Source organism: Neophocaena asiaeorientalis, unplaced genomic scaffold (assembly GCF_003031525.2).
Source record: "Neophocaena asiaeorientalis asiaeorientalis breed wild unplaced genomic scaffold, Neophocaena_asiaeorientalis_V1.1 scaffold165, whole genome shotgun sequence".
In the NCBI taxonomy this organism is placed as follows: Eukaryota; Metazoa; Chordata; class Mammalia; order Artiodactyla; family Phocoenidae; genus Neophocaena; species Neophocaena asiaeorientalis.
Window position 1 is genome coordinate 2489959 of NW_020173918.1, and position 12907 is coordinate 2502865.

General features: G+C 40.2%; 7 non-coding genes across 7 annotated transcripts; 1 reads left to right on the top strand and 6 right to left on the bottom strand.

Moving 5' to 3' along the window:
* Positions 1–2615: 2615 nt before the first annotated feature.
* Positions 2616–2688, top strand: TRNAR-UCG (transfer RNA arginine (anticodon UCG)). Its single transcript has one exon. It is a non-coding gene; the product is annotated as a tRNA-Arg (tRNA).
* A 2787-nt stretch (positions 2689–5475) lies between these two features.
* On the bottom strand, positions 5476–5557 carry TRNAS-GCU (transfer RNA serine (anticodon GCU)). The gene has a single exon. It is a non-coding gene; the product is annotated as a tRNA-Ser (tRNA).
* Positions 5558–8331: 2774 nt separating this feature from the next.
* Positions 8332–8403, bottom strand: TRNAQ-UUG (transfer RNA glutamine (anticodon UUG)). Its single transcript has one exon. It is a non-coding gene; the product is annotated as a tRNA-Gln (tRNA).
* A 496-nt stretch (positions 8404–8899) lies between these two features.
* Positions 8900–8971, bottom strand: TRNAQ-UUG (transfer RNA glutamine (anticodon UUG)). The gene has a single exon. It is a non-coding gene; the product is annotated as a tRNA-Gln (tRNA).
* Positions 8972–10054: 1083 nt separating this feature from the next.
* TRNAS-UGA (transfer RNA serine (anticodon UGA)) lies at positions 10055–10136 on the bottom strand. The gene has a single exon. It is a non-coding gene; the product is annotated as a tRNA-Ser (tRNA).
* A 435-nt stretch (positions 10137–10571) lies between these two features.
* On the bottom strand, positions 10572–10643 carry TRNAM-CAU (transfer RNA methionine (anticodon CAU)). Its single transcript has one exon. It is a non-coding gene; the product is annotated as a tRNA-Met (tRNA).
* Positions 10644–11054: 411 nt separating this feature from the next.
* Positions 11055–11125, bottom strand: TRNAG-GCC (transfer RNA glycine (anticodon GCC)). The gene has a single exon. It is a non-coding gene; the product is annotated as a tRNA-Gly (tRNA).
* Positions 11126–12907: the final 1782 nt, after the last annotated feature.

The window sequence follows — 12907 nt, forward strand, 5'->3', positions numbered from 1 at the left end:
TTTTTTTTTTTTTTTAATTCTGGAGCTAAAATGACTCCCTGAAAATAAACGTGAAACCGTTTAAGTGATTTCTTCTGGTTGCCAAAGTAACCGTGCTATTTTATCACGACAGTTCTCGTTGCCCTATGAAGCTGCGAAAATGCTGAATTAAACTGAGGGCAGGGGTGGAAGCCAAGATCTTGAGTTACATTTCCTTCTATAACATAATTCGGAAAGCACTACTTTTAGGTAATTGTGGCCATGTGGTTAAGCTGATAGACTAGAAATCTCCTGGGCCATCCCGGCGCAGATTCTTTGCAACTACTAGAGTTTTAATCTTTGGAGTAAATAAGTAGCAGTTTGGGACAGAGTGCAGAGTTTGGGAGGCCGTGATTGTACTTTGACCTGAGAAAACCACTTCGGCGGCTACTGGTAAATGTGTCTCTACCCTCTACCTTGCTTTACAATCTCTAACAGAACTATTCTCTATGCTCATTTTTTAAATATATGTGTGGACTGTTTTATAGTTTTCTCTCTCTCAGAAAGGATTTCTATTCATATATTTATGTGTTAGATACTGTCCTAGGCGCTAAGAAGTAGCCTACAGTGTAGAAATGCTTTTAAACAAGTAAATACGTATGTATAGTACAAGTTGTTTCCCGGTAGCCCTATGACCACCCAGTAGTTGGTGATTCGCTGGAAGGAGTCACATGAATCAACATTTACCCAAGGTTAAGATTTATTACAGCAAAGGAAAAAGTGCAGACACACACAAAAAGATATACACAAGGAAATACTAGAGAAGGCTTTCTTGTCCTCCATCTTCAGGGATGGCACGGATGCTCTTTCTTGCTTGAGGAGAAAAGTCATGGAAAGCAACACACCAGTCATGGTCAAAAATTATTTTGGCTGGATTTCATTGACAATAATATTCTCAAAGATGGAGTCTTCAACAGACTGGATATATATGTATATATATATATATCCACTTCAACATGTATATTCACAATGTTATGTATGTATACATATAGAATCCTAATTTGACCACTCCAAACTTGGATGTTAAGTGCACAACTCAAACTTAACATGTCCAAACAGAACTTATCCTAACCCCACACACACCACCCCCAAAATGCTCCTTCCTCTCCTGTGGTGGTCCCCATCTCAGTAAATGGAAACTTGTTAAAGCAAAAAATCGTGGAGCTATGTATGACTTCTCTATTTCTCTCACACCCTCAATCCAATCAGCAAATCCTTCAAAACATATCCAGAATTCAACCACTTCTTACCACTTCCACCAACACTACCCATGATGGTTTAGCCACCATCTTCCTGCTTCCAGGAAGAGAGAAAGAGAGAAAACAAGTCCACGTTCAAATATTTTCAGGAGATAAGGATCTTTTTGTTAAATAATCTTCACCTTAAAGATAATCTCAAAATTCAAAAACATATGTATATGAGAAATTCAGCACATTTTTATTGAGCTCCTACTATTTGCCACGTTATTCCGTGAACAGGGAAGAAAGACTGTGTGAAAGGGCCTATTTCTGTACTCCAGAAAGCTGCTAATTTACTAGTCAAGAAAAGCCAAGACCTACCACAAATAAGCCAGGAAGGCCAATGCTCCCAGGGTCTAGAATTTAAGAAAATTAAGGAAATGCCTAATGTGTAGACTGATAATGTTGACATTATCTTCAAACGAGGTGCATGAGGTCACAGAGATTCACTGACAAGCTTAAAAGAAGCCATCCAAAATATAACTTTATATCACATCATTGGGCCAAGCCCTCTACCATACATTATAAATTCTATAAATATTTTGACCATAGAATGATTTTATTGTAACACGTTTTTGTGTTGACTCATCTATTAAATGTAAAAACTGTCACAATCAAAATTTTTGTAATTCTACCGTAGTGCTTATTTCTTAATATATGGAAGCCTCAAATAATAGTAATGGCACTGGACTCCCCTAAACCCTGAGAAACGCCAAAAAAAAAAAAAAAAAAAAAAAAAAGCATTCTCTTTTCAAACAGATAGAAATATACTGTGAAAAGTGCTTTGATGTCACGTTATGACAGTCAGGGAAAATACCAGAAAACATGGAAAAGGGGAAATTGTTATGCCTGGGGGCCTGCAGACATCCATGCCAGGTGACAAGAAAGACAATCGTGTAGATGCTGCCTTATGTAGTAAGACTGCCTTCTTACTGACAACCGTCCAGGCAGACATCCCAAGTACCTAGAGTTTGAAAATTGCGAGCGTGACTGAATATTAATAGGGAAGAAACTCTGAGTTCTCTTACTTAAAAATATCCCTCGATGCAGGCAATATGCAATATTTTGGCATCCTTTGGGTGCCATAAACTCCAGTTTTTCTGCTCGGGAGTCGTACAGTCAATGACTTTTCCCGCCATGGAGTACCCAAGACCGAAATAATTGTCAATTCTTACTCTTCACAAGGCCCTGCTCCTTGGCCCGAGATAACCCCCGTAATCTCGAGTTTCTATTTTTCCAATGACAGAGAGCGCCGGCGGCGTGGGGGCCATTGCCTTTTTGTCATTACGTAACTTTCACGACTCAGAACGGGGCAGAAAACTTACTTCCTAAGTGTCACAGCAAGACGATGTGCTCGCCGACCACGTGGCCTAACGGATAAGGCGTCTGACTTCGGATCAGAAGATTGAGGGTTCGAATCCCTTCGTGGTTAGTGTTACCTTTTATGCCCTTTTCTAGTAATCGATAGCCACATCTCATGGGTAGGTGGTAGGAAATCATGTGTTTTTCGAACCCTTTTCTTCCTCCCCTATTTTAAACAGGTTATTCTCAAAAGCCTGGGGAGAACCAGTGTAAAGAGTGGCTGGAAGTCAAAACCGAAATAAGGCCTTCCAATAATTTGGGGCTCTCAAGCTCTCCCCATATTTGGATTTGAGCTCCTGAGTTTCATTTTCACAGGCTCGGCTTGTCCTTGATAAGGGAATTCCGATCTGTAAACGGAGCTCTCTCGAACTGAGCCCCCAGTGGGTAGCACGGCGGGGAAGCCTGCTGCTTCTCCTTCCCCATGGCTTCGCCCAAGGCCACAACCTCTTCACAGTTCTCTTCTCGTTTGAGTTCCGGGTGCTGGAATCTGTCACTGGTTTCCACTCTTCCCCTATCTTTTCCATCTTAACTTTCTTGTTTTCCTTTGGTTTTGCTGCCGTCAAAAGGATGAGAACAGCTTACATTCAAACCTAAATTACAGAACAGAATACTAAGGTCATTGAAATAGCCGGACTGTTTGCGGAGTGTGTATACAAACAGGAAGGCAGAGAACATAGCTGGGCAAAATATACAAAAACATTTTTCTGGGCTTAAATAACTGAATTGATTAATAATTTAGGATGAAGAAAATCTCATTTCCAATTGATGACTTCCTGGTGAAACATATGGTGTTTTCAGATTCAAACGTTGGTTCAAATCACACGGAGGCTTAACTCTTTTCTACTTAACTTATTCCTCTTTGCTTCTCTCTTTGGTAGTTAAGGAAAAAACATACCCTTTGGGTTTAAAAGCGGTGAGGGGCAGAGGCAAAATTGCTCCAGATCTACCTCCCTATTTTGGAAACAAGAGATTAGCACATTTAAAATTATCCTTTAATGTGTATTAAAAGGAGTGACAAATACCCTAAGGTATATTCTGCCTGGACAAAGTTTCAATCCCTACCATGTCACCATCATGCGCACACACACATACACATACACACATATACAATATGCCTGTGTTTATTTTATAACTACCTGTTGAATGTTTACAGTGTGCAAAGTTGGAAGGACAAGGATATAAAAGGGTGGTACCCCTACAACCTTATTCTCAAACAAGGTAACATGAGGTTGAAGGGACAAGAGGGATAAGACTGTTCAGGCATCCAATATCTCTGATTCTTTTTTGGAGAAAATTCAAAAATATAAAGAGCATATCACCCAATTCCTCAAGACCCCACTTTGGCCTCCAATCTGGATCAGCATTTCCTGAGTTTTTATTTTCAAGATAAAATGAGTTAAAATTTGTGAACTATCTTTGAATCACAGGTACTACATAAGCCATATATTGTTAGGTAAAATTCAAAAACAGATTTTACTTCAAAATTTGTGCTTCATAGGTCTCAGTCCTCAGGAGCCTTTGGATCTCTGCTGATCTATGACAAGTGTACTTCAGAAGGATTTTCCAGGTATGAAAAGTCACAATCCCAGTCACTGGATTTGAACATGTTAGAAAGATCTTATCACCTTAACCACTTGATATTAAAGAACTTGGTTCCCATGAACCTTAATAAGGAAACGCTGGTTATATGATTTTTTTTTAAACAATTAATCTGTCTGGTCTCTACCTCAGTTTTCTCATCTGTAAAATAGAGACAGGTGATGGGGGGGTGGGAATTTTCAGAGAGGTCATCTTTACGGTCCCTTCAAGTTTTGTTATTCTACACCGTGCACTCAGCCGTTTGCTATAGTTTACAAGGTGAAAAGAGGGAACTGGTGAGATTTTATGGTATTATGTGCTAAAATTAAGATATAAGTGGCAGAAGATGATCAAAGAAGGAAGAAACTAATAGAGACTGGAACACCTGGAAAAGATCTTTGATTAAATTCATTCATGTAAAATACAGAGGAGAGTGATGCTTTCATCTGAGGATTCACAGAAAAGGTACATTTGATGTGGGTCTTGCAAGAGGATTTTGCAGCAAGGGAGCAGAGAGTCTCCAGGCAGAAGGAACTACTTGAGCAAAAGCAGAGCATGTGAACAGCTTCTGCTCCTGAAGACAGGGACCAGTGGTCAGATAAAACTAGAGTTTGATGAAGAGTTTGGGAGGATAGGGAGTGATAAGGGGTAAAGAGGGAGCGTCTTGGATCTGAATTTAAGAGGCAAAAAAAAAAAAAAATCAACAAAAACTGCCGAGACAGGGAACCAAAGCTGGGGAGCGGGTGGGAGCAGGGAGTGAAGAGAAGCGAATGGCCAGTGGTTCTCAGCCCAAGAAACCCATCAGAATCACCTGTGGCCCCTGCAGCCACGCCTGGACGTCACCCTCGGAGATGCTGATTCAACTGTGCCGAGGGGTGGAGGAAAGGTGGACATCTTGAGAAAACTCCCTATAGTTGCTTGTAATTTGCTACCAGTGTTAGGAACGCAGGCAGGAAGATGGGCTGGGTGGGGAGGGGGTCAACAAGCGTAACGGAAATCAGAGGGCCAGAAATCAGTTTTTGACAGCGGTGGAGAAGCTGGGGAAAACGTGAGCACACCTATGTCTGACCGGAGGCAGCAGAGTTTGATTCTTGACTGTCATCCACGTGACGTGACTCAAATCCTAATCTCTCTGTAAAAGGGGCTAAAAGTAACGTTATTGAAAGTTACTTGTCACCTCAATGCGTCTCTCACAGAGTATCTACCGACACGTTCTGGCGAAATACCTTCTTTCCAAGGTACTAAAACCACACACCCACAGTACAGCGGGGAAACCGAACGACGAGGATGGGATTCGAACCCACGCGTGCAGAGCACAATGGATTAGCAGTCCATCGCCTTAACCACTCGGCCACCTCGTCATCTGCGCGAGAAGTGTTGCTTAAAAATTGTATTTCTTTACTCAGCAACGGTCTATTTGCCAAATTATATTATTATTTAGCTTTTTTTTTATTATTATTAATGAAGATAATGTCTTTTCTCCCTATAAATGGCCCTCTTGCTTTGATAAAGGAAGAAAAAATAAAGAAGGGACTGAGGTTCAGCCACTGAGGAAAATAGCATGAAGGATCCTCAAAAAATTAAAAATAGATCTACTGTATGATCCAGCAATCCCAGTTCTAGGTATTTATCCAAAAGAAATGAAAACAGGATACTAAAAAGATACCTGCACTCCCATGTTTATTGCAGCATTTTTCACAATAGCCAAGATATGGAAAGAAATTGTCTGTCAACAGATGAATAGATAAAGAAAATGGTTGTATATATATACAAAGGAATATTATTCAGCCATGAGAATGAAGGAAACCCCTGCCATTCACAACAACATGGACCTTGAGGGCATTATGCTAAAAGAGGTAAGTCATACAGAGAAAGACAAATACTATATGATGTCACTTATATGTGGAATCTAAAAATATGTTGCCTTACATGGTAAAAGTGATTTTGCAGATATGATTAAATTGAGGATTTCGAGATGGAAGATTATCCGGGATTATCTAAGTGAACCTAAAGGAGGATCATATTCATTAGTAGGAAACGTGACTGCAGAGGCGATACAAGGAAGAGGCCACTAGGTGAAAAAAAGCGAGGAAACATTCTTCCCTGAAGTCTCCAGAGGGAACACAGCCATGCTGACAACTTGATTGTAATCTTTTGAACTTCAGAACTGTAAGAGAGTAAATCTGTGTTGTTTTAAGTCACTAAATTTGTGGTAATTTACTACAGCAGCAATAGGAAGCTAAGACAGAGGTTCTAAGGCCCTGACATGACTGGGGCTTAATAGGTGGAAGGAAGCTTGCAGGGCTTTTTCTGGAACAATTTTTAGAAACCAGAGGCATTCATGGGGGCTCTTGTTTTGCTGTCACAGAGCACTGAAGGATACATGTTCAAACTGTGGAGAGAGTGAAAAGAAAGAATTTAGAGTCCCACTGACAGCTGGGACTGCTGTATTCAGAGACCAGAGGGTTAGCCATCACACCATGGGACCTTGGTATAACAAACCTTCAAGGTTAAGACTTGTATACTAATGCATCTGGCCTGTTGATCTTTAAAATGTTTCAGCATAGATTCAATCTAAGGAATATTAAGAGAGAGCCTCCTCTAAGGGCACAGTGGAGGCTCTCAGCTGACTATGATAGCTAGGGTCTCACTCTGTGGTTTGGATATTTTCAGGTCTGTGTTCAGAATTCTGCAGCCTACAGAGCATTTGCCTGAGTTCCAGAGGAGAAAAAAGTCACAGGTGGGGCCTGTGACATATGAACTCTTAATCACCCAAGCACATAATTGACTTATAGGGATCTGATTGACTTTAGGCCGGCACCAGGCAAAGCAAAAAGCATCAAGAGGAGAGATTTTAGGGGGGAGGTGAGGGTGATGGGGAGAGGGAAATTTTCAGTAGCCAGAGGAAAGAGCAAGGAGTTGGACGTTGATGGGAGAGAAGAAATGCAAGTTTAAGGGAGCGTCTATACATCAGAGTGTACTTCTGGTTAGGGAAAATGTGAGGGCAAGGTCACCAAAACTGAGACAAGTCCACTGAGATTTGAAGTCCAGGCGCTAACCATTACATCATGAGGCCCTTGAAGTTAGGTCTCTACCAAAAGACTGATGTGTACTCCTAACAGGTCAGTTTATCTTCAAAATAAAGTAGGCAACACATAAGCTTGTGGAGTTTGAACAGAGCCTCTCATGGGTACAACTCTAAGATGTACTCAACAAGGGTACTGCTGTGTAGTAGGAACTTTCTCAGGACAGTGTTAGTGTTTGGAAGCCGATGGAGCACTTTAAGTAGGCTCCAGGAAAGGAAGGACCTGAGTTAGAGGGACTGTAAAACATGAACACCTAATCATTGGAACCAGGATTCTAATTTAGCAGAATCTGAGGAACTCTGGGCAAAAGGCAAAAAGGGCCATCAGGTGTAAGGGGAAGTAGGGCTAGGATTCCGGAGGAAGGTAATCAGAGACAATCTTCTCTTGGCCAGTGGTTCTATGTTGCTTTGGTTGTTGACTTGGAAGTAACTAGCAGCGCCTACAGCTAGATATGTACATCTGGCTAACGATTTAGGAGAACCATAGGGGGAAAATTGCTAAGATGTTGCTGAGGTCCCAAAGACATTTGGACTCAAACTGCTGGATTCAGAGCCCAGAGTGCTAACCGTGGGGTCCTTACATGAGGAACTTTCTACTTGCTACTGCAATTTATATATATATATATTATATATATATACAAATTGTATATATTACATATAAATTATATATAAATTATATATATTGTTATATATATTATATGTTATGTATTATTATATGTAACATACATATTATATATAAATTATATATATAATTTATATAGGTACATATTCTTACATTAGGCTGATACGTTTTGAGGAGGCTTCAGAGAAGAGAAGATTTGCGAGAGGGGCCTCTGAGACATGAAGTGTTAAGACCCTGAGCATGCAAATTACTTAGGATCTGACTGTCTTCGGGAACCCAGGCAAGAGTAGTTGTCGAGAGAGTGAATGGTGTTCCAAGGGGCTCCTCGGGAGAAGGAGCCTGAGTGGGAAGGTTATGCCCAGAAACCAGTGTACATTATCGACCTGAGGGAAACACGGAGGAAATAGGCTGGCGACCAAAACAAAAGTAGGTCCCACCGAGATTTGAACTCGGATCGCTGGATTCAAAGTCCAGAGTGCTAACCATTACACCATGGGGCCACCACTTGTTCAGGCATTTATGAATATTTATTGAAGAGTCTGTCATTCTATTCAGGGTTTTATGGACTATCGTTTTCATTTAAAAAATATTCAGAGAGAATCTGCTGTATGCCAATCAGCAGAAGCTCCAAGTGAAACGCGACGACCAGGGTTCGGGGTTCACAGGCACTACGAACTTCTCAGGACCCAGTTCGTGTTAGAAACTGATGGAACTTGAACCCAGGACTGCGATCAGGAGTGGAAAACGTGAATAGTCACCCAGGGGGTAATCTAAATGACGAGGATCGGAGGAGATTCTGTGGCCTAGAGAAGGAGGAGGAGCAAGAGAGGACAGATGTGGAATCCCAGAGGCAAGGGTAAGGAAAGCTGTTTTGCAGGACAGTGTCTCCTTGCTGACGGGGATGGGGTATCTTGCGCAAGTGCTTAGGTGTCTCTAGCCTCCTCGAGGTACCACGGTGATTTAAGAGACGAGGAGGGAAGACACTAAAAGGCTAGCAGGTCCCACCGAGATTTGAACTCGGATCGCTGGATTCAAAGTCCAGAGTGCTAACCATTACACCATGGGGCCTCTGCCATCTTACCGTTCCACGCTTTTAGGAACGTGTCTGCTCTGCGTCGTATGCGCTTCATTGGAAAGATTTGTCTTAGATGAGCGAAAACCTCACCTTCAGTGCTCCGCAATGCGAAAAGCCTAGCAGAGCTCACTCTGCTTGGAATTTTTTCTCAGGGCCCCCGGAGGGTTTGAGTACCGGCGTTCCTTGCAAAATCAAAACTGTGCCTTTACTGAATTTCTAACCTGGGCCATGAACGTTTGTCTACATATGGTGTCAACACTTAAAAATCCCTTAGGATATGTGTGAATATAGAAAACGCAAGAAATAAAAACAAGTTCAAGATAAGATAGGAAATTACTGGTAATTTCGGGAATAAGAAAAACCTTTTTCCTTTTTGAGTATTTTTACATCCTTCTTTTTGCTTATCCGCATTTCCTAATGGATCGACTGCAAGTTTAATACAAGATGAATTTTTGTTATATTTACTCTTATTTATGTTGCATATACTGTATGTTTATGTATTAGAGTTTTAGCGAGCAAAACAGTTTTGTTGTTGTTGTTTGTTTGTTGTTTTGAAATTAAGCCCAAATCAGAAAACAGTTTTGAAAATTCTTTAACTGGTACTTCCTCCTTACAATCTGGCCTCCTAAGTGGAATGATAAGAGGGCTCCAGAAGAAGGAAATATTGGAAATTTCTGTTTGAGATACTGATTCCCAAACATCAAAATACTCACGAGTGGAATAGTGATGCACTGGATATACCCAAATTCTTGGAAGAACATCGAAAAAATAGAGGCAGGCGAGGTTCGGAAGTCAGACCTGAGCTGAATTTCAGATAGGGAGATAGCAATTCAAAATGAACTAAAGCCTGAGCATTTTTTCAGCATATTTATGATGGCCTCAGAAATCCCTAGCGTTTACCAAAGTAATTTTCAAAGATTTTCTCTACATACAGTTATACTAAAGGTCTAGAGCTACCTGCTTCCAGTTTTATGGAGAAAGATAATAATAATCAGTAAAACAGTATATTCCGTGTTGTTTCACCGTTTCTGTAGCTGGTACAGCAGGTATTTCGACCTGGAGGGAAAACGAAACTCCGTAGCCGGCAGGATTCGAACCTGCGCGGGGAGACCCCAATGGATTTCAAGTCCATCGCCTTAACCACTCGGCCACGACTACACAACTGACCAAATTGTCTAGATATATTCCCATGAGGAATAATATCTTTCCTCTTACAAAAGTTCTTTAATTTCGACAACAGTTCTGGAATGCCTGTCATAATGGTAAAAAGCTCAGCAGATTGAGATGTTGGTTACAGACGTAATTACAAATTGTAACACTTGTCTGACATACAAGATACCAAAGACTTTACCAAGGTCACATTCCAATCCCTAAGAGGTGTAGTGGTCTCCAAATCTGAGAGATCAAGTTACCAGACATAATGAATAAGATTTATCTCTGTCAAAACCGGGAAATATGTATTTTTAACAAACCACTTTGGGGATTCTTACACATCCCGAACTGTCCCACAAGCTCGATCTGATGGTCTCTTGTAACCTTCATTCAATCCCTTTCTTTCTAAAATCAAGTTTCAATCAAGAAAATCGCCGATGCTAGCAGAGGATGGTTTCGATCCATCGACCTCTGGGTTATGGGCCCAGCACGCTCCCGCTGCGCCACTCTGCTAATATGGAACCACGTGTTTTTCAATTCATATTTCAACGGGATAAATTTTGGCACATTCTTGGCTCTAAGAGATTGTGAATATCTTCCTATGGCTGTAAGAGTAGGAATACTATATCTATGTCCACACGTGGCTACACTCCACCTCCAAATATTACTGACTTAGAATTCACCTTCGAAAGACTTCTATCAATTGAGGTAGGAGTTTCCTTGAGCTCGGACAAGATGACTTTCCAGGTTATTGGAAAACCAAATGCACGCCAACGGGTACAATTTATAAAGGTGAAATTGTACAAGGAGGATTAACTTTTGCTTCTCTCAGCCACACTCGGATACCAGAAGCATAATTATCTTAAAATGTTTGTTGTTTTTCAGTGAAAATATTTTACTCCGCAGCCGGGGGAAAAGGAGAGTTGCATTGGCCGGGAATCGAACCCGGGCCTCCCGCGTGGCAGGCGAGAATTCTACCACTGAACCACCAATGCCCTACCTGTCAATGGGTTTTTACTTGTCATCATATAGTTATAATTATATTGTCCCTAAATTGTTAGTAAAAGAGTGAAGATGTATGTTCTTTTCCCTAGGATTTTCTTAAATCCAGTTAAATAAAAGACGATATCTAAATCTTCTAGGAAAACCTGTGAACTAGAAGGAAGCTGAAACTGCTGATATGTGACTCTTGGAGGCTTTTGAAAATGAAAAACACCTATAAATACCCGACATATAAAAATATCTTTCTCCATCCCTCCCTCAATTTATATCTTTAATGAAAACACTTTCTGAAAATCTCTCATTTAGGATGCAAGCAAGTTCGATTAATTACTAGGCCAAAGTGCTCAATTCAAGTTTGAAACACCAAGTTACTTCATTTTGGAAAAAAGACCTTCTATTGTCCTTCTGTTTATGGAGACACAAGTTTGGCATGGAGGGTATTGTCAACGGAAGCAGGATAACAAAGAAAATAATAAAGGAAAAATATAATTCTCCCAATTCCTTCTCCTTACTTGCCTCTGGAGAGGATGACCACCAGTTGCCGAGGTCGCTGTGGCCCTTTGGAACAAAAAGCCAAAAGGGGCCTGGAAATAAATAAGAGTTATCATCTCTGTTTTTCAGGACTTTTCAGTTCGTTTGGAGAAAAAACCAACAAGAGAAAACCACTGACGATCAATGAAAATAATCTACTGAAATGAGTCTTGAGTTTGGGCTTTAGGAAAGTAATGGACTCTGATAGCCTGGATTATAAAGCATGTGAAAGCCAGGAGGTTTTTCACTCTAGTTTCTATCTCTTCACCTCTTCTTCAGAATAAAGAAGTTGTAGTATTTATTTGGCAGCTGTGATTAGGATGCTTTGAAGGGAAAGAATTGCAGAAAGACTTTTAGCAAATTAGGAGGTTATTAATGTTGCTCTTAAAGGAAGAGTTTGGGCCATAAATTAGGTTTCAACAAATCCTGGCAACAGAATAACACATAACTGAACAGTATGAGAGATATAAATAAACTTGGTCAAGTTACCTAATTTGTTTGTTTACTCATACGTAAATGGAGCCTAGCAGTAGTTGATTTACATTCCTCTAAGGACTGTAAAGGTATTGTAAATTAAAATGATGCCTATGAAAGCCTTGAAAAATAGTATAAAACCACCAGATAAATATTAGCTACTGATTTTTTATTTCATGGAACTTTTTAATGAACCACTGAAAGTCAGAAGTTGTATCTTCTATTATAAACAGAAATCTTCAGTATAACGATCATAGATGGTGCTCACGTTAGTCGTACTGAATTGGTTGCATAGTGTAGGCTCTTCTAAAACAAATATCTAAAGTATGTTCTTTGTGTGTGATATAAAAATAATCTTTGCAATGTTCACCCTATTTCCTCAGATTTTATTTACCATTTCTCAAATGCTACCACCTCAAAATGTCACCAAAAACCTCACCGAAAGAACAAAGCTAAGTTTATTGGACAAGAGAGAACACTATCTCAGAAGTCTTAATAGTGTCTCAGAAGGGAGAGGAAAAAGTTTAGCTATTTAGTGAGATTTTCAAAATCTGGATTTTTTGGTGAGTCAAAGTAGTAAGGGGTCCTTTGCTATGGATAAGGATCATGATATATTTTAGGATTGGTAGACACAGTTAGGAGATGATTTTGAGGTAGAATGTTGTATTTATTATCTATTGCTGTATAACACATTGCCCTAAAACTTAGTGGCTTAAAACAACAAAAATCTACTATCTCATATTTTCTGTGGGTCTTAAATTCAGGAGTGG